Here is a 5754-nt window from a genome sequence, read left to right on the forward strand (position 1 = left end):
CCTGTGGTTCCCCCTGCTTTACCAGCAGCAGGTTAGGGTATTATGTCTTGTGTTGTGTAAGGGTTGGCTCTGTAGTTTTGCTAAGAGGTTAGATGCTGGATTTGCATAGGATGGTTTGGATAAGGATGATCCTGCTTCAGGCAGGGGGTTGGACTACGTGCCTGGTGCAGGGCTGGATACAATGATCTTCCGAGGTCCCTTCCAGCATTACAATTTATGAACTTATGCAGGTCCCTTCCAGCCCTACTTAGACCAGCACTTAATACAGTTCCTTAATTATTCTTAAATAGAATGATGGTCTCATGGACAAAGCCCTGTATTAGGACTGAAAAAAACCCAACAGTGTTTAATTCACTAGGTGTTTATTGCCTGTAGACTTTGAAGACCTGGGTATGATAATGATGAGAGGTATATAAATACCTGGAGAGAAAGGATGCTTTAAACAATACCTGCTATGTAGTCAGCCTGTGACACTTTATATCATGTACAGATACATTATTTGGAGCGCAGGGTAGGATTCACAGCATAATGTTGACATTTCTTCATTTTAGCACAAGACTAGACACAAAAAGCTTTCTCTTCTGACCTTTCTTAGAGACAATTTCTTGCTCTGTTGCAGTGTAAAATGAAGTCACTTGAATTCTTCAGAAGGGTAATGGATGTTGCATGTCTGTCTTGTCAGTGAACAATGAAGTCATTTTTTGTGAGTTTTTCCAGCTAGAGGCATTTGGCTTTCTGTTAATGGCTGAATTGCTCTACATCAGTAATCTGATCAGGTAGAAAGCCTCTAGTTCAGGTGTTACAAATCTGAGATTAGAAAATAAATATGCAGATCTGCTATAGGGCTCTTATTCTATGTGGCACTGTTTTTGCTCTGTAAGCCTTGCTAAGTCAAATAAACTGACTTCTTGACCTGCACCACCATTCTTTATTATGTTAGAGCCCCAATTTAAAACAAGTAGCTAATATTTAATCATAACATCAATAGTCTCTTAGGTTACTGAAAGCTTCCATCCCCGTCCTCTCTACAATCTACACTGCAGGCTCTGTAAAATAGAGGCTGTCTAATAGGTAAAGATTGTAATGGACATAGTGATAATTAAGAACATTGCAGATTCAAGGCCCAGCCATCATGCTCTCTGAGTTTTCCTTCTTCTGTCATCCAACCAGTGAGTATTCAAGTCAAATGAGAATTCTCTCAGCTCTTCCCCACTGAGTAATCATTGACTTATTTGCTTGATGTATGTCTTGTGAAGTGCATATAAAAGTGCCTACCCATCAGAATAGCTTCTACACTGATTTCAAGCAGATATTAAGCCTGTTAGATAACTATTGACACACAGTCTTCTGGATGCTTCTGTGCCCCAGGAGATGACACAAGTTAGCTGGCACACTTTCCTTCTGTAGGTACTACCACTGATCATGTTTTCTCTGGAGTTAAAGACCTGGAGTACGTATTATAAGGGATAGAGGTTTATACAACATTACAGACTACTTTCTGCTGTGCAAAACATAATCAAACTGTGGTTCTTCTGGCAATGAATGGTATTTATAATAGCTAGGATTGTGTTTCTCAGTTCCACTTACCACATAATCACATAATAAGACAGTGGGAGGTCAGCCTTTTAGGCAGGCATGCCACCCATTAGCTCTGCACCCTTCTCAAGTGCCATCTTTATCCCCTTCCCCTGCTAAATCTGCTGCTCTGCTTTCTGTTCCCTGCCCTATGCTCCCTGTCTGATCTGCTACTCTGTTTCTTGCTTCCTGCTGTGCTGCCTGTCCCCTCCCTGGCTTGCCTCTTGCTACAAACAGGGGCTGCCTCTGTCATTTGTGTCAAACATGTTATTGCTTGGCCACCTCAGTCTAAGACCCTGATCTAAGATCATCAATCAGTAAAATCTGTTGCTGACTTACAGATGCAATGCAATTTTACTCAGTACATTATGAAATGTCCATTCAAGCAAATCTAGCTATCTTCAACAGGAAACATGTTTCCATGGATGAGCTCACCTCATACCAGAACTGCAAAGGGTAATGTGTACATACTAGTTTAGTTTTATTGTGCTGTGTATTGGCACCATTAGCTTTACCCATTTGGCTGGGCTTTGCTTCATGGAGGCTGCTTTAGTTTGTGAGACTTTATCAAAGGTTATGTTTTACTATCAGTTGCTTGTAGCAAACTATAGAACACTTGATCACAAGCACCAAGAGTGAGACAGCGAAATGCTTTTTGGTTTGGGAGGGGCAGATCAAGAGGACACTAGTCAGGTTTAAGGCCTTAACTTTCAGCTTTACAGAATTCTTCCTTATAACCATCCTTCTTTCATGGCATGCTTATTCAGCAGCATCTTCACAGACTGCTCTTCAGACTTTGTTGAGGGGCTTTGCTAGTTTTTTTGCTTCTAGGACTAATGACCAGCCCCAACTTGGGGGGAAATGGGAGGAAAACAAATGGGGGTGTGGGGGCACTGCTCAACAGCTCAGGACAGTTGGTTACCGGCACTCAAGAGAAAAGTGAACCCTTGAATGATTAATTTGCTTTCACTGTCTTTCACTGGGCCAAGGGCAAAATCATGTGGCATTGGTCAGGCCGCAGTTGGAGTACTGCATCCAGTGCTGGGCGCTGCACTTCAAGAGGGATGTCGACAGCATGGAGAGGGTCCAGGGGAGGGCCTCTCATATGATCAGGGGACAACAGGGCAGGCCCTATGACGAGAGGCTAAAGGGCCTGAACTTATTCAGGTTCCATGAGAGAAGGCTGAGAAGGGATCTGGCGGCCGTTTACACACTCACCAGGGGGAACCAGCGGGAATTGGGGGAGGCTCTGTTCCCCCAGGCACCACCTGGGGTTACTAGGAATAACGGCCATAAATTGTTAGAGAGAAGGTTCAGGCTGGACGTTAGGAGACATTACTTTACAGTTAGGGCTGCCAGGCTCTGGAATGGGCCCCCAGCTGAGGTGGTACTCTCTTCTTCCTTGGAGATCTTCAAGAGGAGGCTGGACAGATATTTGGCTGGGGTGATATGACCGTGGCGCCCGTTCTGCCCAGGGCAGAGGGTCAGACCTGATGATCTGTTTGGGTCCCTTCCGATCCTAAGCACTATGACACTATGCCAGAGTGGGTACAGAATGAGCAGGGTAGAAATGACTGCATTCCTACTATTACCATAGAACTGGTATGTGCTCATTTGAAAAAAATAGACATATAAATCAGCAGGACAGGATGAACTTAGATTAGACATCAGAAAGAACTTCTGTACAGTAAGGGTTATGAGAATCTGGAATGGGCTTCCAAGGGAGGTGATGCTCTTCCTTACCTTGGAGGTCTTTAAGAGGAGGCTGGACAAGCACCTGGCTGGGGTCACCTGAGCCTAGCACTCTTTCCTGCCCAGGGCAGGGGATCAGACTCGATGATCTGTGACGGTCCCTACTGATGCTAAAATCTACTAAATCTATGAAACTTCATTTGAGGGTGCTGAAGGAGCTGGCTGAAGACATTGTGGGACTGCTGGCAAAACGTTTCCAAAACTTGTGGCACTCTGGAGACGTTCCTGAGAACTTGGAAGGGCCAATGTTGTGCCCATATTCAAGAAAGGGAGGAGGGAGCACCTGGGTGACTATAGGCCAATCAGGCTAACTTATATCCTAGGGAAGATCCTGGAAAAATTCATCAAGTAGTCTATATGTGATAGGCTTGCAGAAGGTAGGATTCTGAATGACAGCCAGCATGCAGATCTTGTTTTACCAATCTCATCTCCTTTTACAATCAGGTAACTCACCACCTGGATTAGGGAGAGGGGGTTGACATTGTACACCTTGACTTCCAAAAGGCCTTTGATCTTGTATCCCATGATGTTCTTGTGAGTAAATCGGAGGACTGTGGACTCAACCGTGAGACAGTCAGGTGGGTAGGGAGCTGGTAGTGGGGATAGGACCCAGAGAGTTCTAATTAATGGATCTGGTCGTCCTGGCAAGATGTGGCCAGTGGTTTCCCTCAGGGGCCGGTGCTTGGTTCAGTGCTTTTCAACATCTTTATTAATGATTTGGATGTGGGGGTGAAAAGCTCACTGGCCAAATTTGCAGATGACACCAAGTTGTGGGGAAGTGTGGTCACGCTTGAAGATAGGCTGCAGATACAGGCAGATCTAGACAGGCTAGCAAGTTGGGCGGACCAGAACCAGGTGAAGTTCAATGTTGAGAAGTGTAAAGTGCTTCATTTGGAGATGAACAATCCCCTGCACAGCTACGGGCTTGGCAACGCCAACCTGACCAGCACCACAAATGAAAGGGACCTGGGGCTAATAACAGACCACAGCAGGAACATGAATCAGCAGTGCGACGTTGTTGCCAGCTGGACTAACAGTACCCTGGCATGCATCAATCAATGCATATCCAGCAAAACCAAAGAAGTGATTCTCCTGTTCTACTCAGCATTTGTGAAACCACAGCTGGAGTACTGCATCCAGCTCTGGGTGCTTCACTTTAACAAGGACGTGGTAAAGCTTGAGAGAGTCCAGAAAAGGGTCACCCATATGATCAGAGACTTGCATTGCAAACCATATGAGGAGAAGCTGAGGCATCTGGGACTCTTCAGCCTGAAAAAAGAAGGCTGAGAGGGGACTTGGGAGCAGCTTACTACTACATCAGAGGCATATATCAAGGGCTCGGTGAACAACTGTTCACCAGGGCACCCTGGGGGAAAACTAGGAGTAATGGTAACAAACTCAGGGAAGACTATTTCAGGCTCAACATGAGGAAAAATTACTTCACAACTAGGGTGTGCAGACTGTGGAATAAGCTTCCTTCAGAAGTGGTGCAATCACCTACCCTGAAAATCTTCAAGAAAAGACTGGACGGTCACCTTGCTGGGGACACCTACCCCAGATGTCTTCCTGCCTGGTGCAGGAGGCTGGACCCGATGATCTTCCAAGGGTTCCTTCCAGCCTTGCAATCTATGAATCTCCTGCAGACACTGGAGAGGAATAGGTCACCCCGTTTTGATTCAGGAGCCGAGTTTACTGTGCTGACATTTGAATCAAATGTGTGGTACTGCATTTCTAAGGATGCTGTCTCCTACATTTCAAACAAAACAAAGAAGAGTTATCAGAGGCAAGAACAAATAATTTTGAGAAAAAAAAGTGTGGAAATATGGTGGTGGGCTGAAACTGCATGTAGAGGAAAAACCAGAGGCCAATACAGCTGTTCTGTGCTTTTCAGATCAGAGCTCCTTGTAAATTGAGAATGTTTCCGAGATTGCTACACAATTTCATTGAATAAGTGATTATACAACTAAGTTAACACCTGATCTTACTGGAGAATTATTATCCCATGTTGAAAATACTTTGACTCTTGGCATACATGGTACTCTCTTTGGTTTTGTAACAAAGAATAGAAGAAGGGTGGAAAACAGTTAAAAATTCAGATTTCACTGTAATTCAGAGCATTAACGCATCTCGTGTAGAGTTTCCTGAGAAGTGTCTAAACAGTTTTGAATGCAGCTGAAGTTAGGCCTTGTTTACAGTAACTATAACAAAAATAAGATGGGGAAGACCAATCTTTATCTTTTGTGTGACAGTTGTAGGGATCACGGAAATGACAGGCAATCTTTAAGACTGAACATGGAGCTTTATTAGATTAAGGAAAATGTTAATTCTCACTCCCTTTTTTCACTATAGAGCTTCTGACTACATCTTCCCTAATATCCAGCATGTCTTTTTTTTCTGCCACAGAACTAAGGAAACAATATATATATA

The sequence above is a fragment of the Crocodylus porosus genome, unplaced genomic scaffold (assembly GCF_001723895.1).
Source record: "Crocodylus porosus isolate Cpor-Errol unplaced genomic scaffold, CroPor_comp1, whole genome shotgun sequence".
NCBI lineage: Eukaryota > Metazoa > Chordata > Crocodylia > Crocodylidae > Crocodylus > Crocodylus porosus.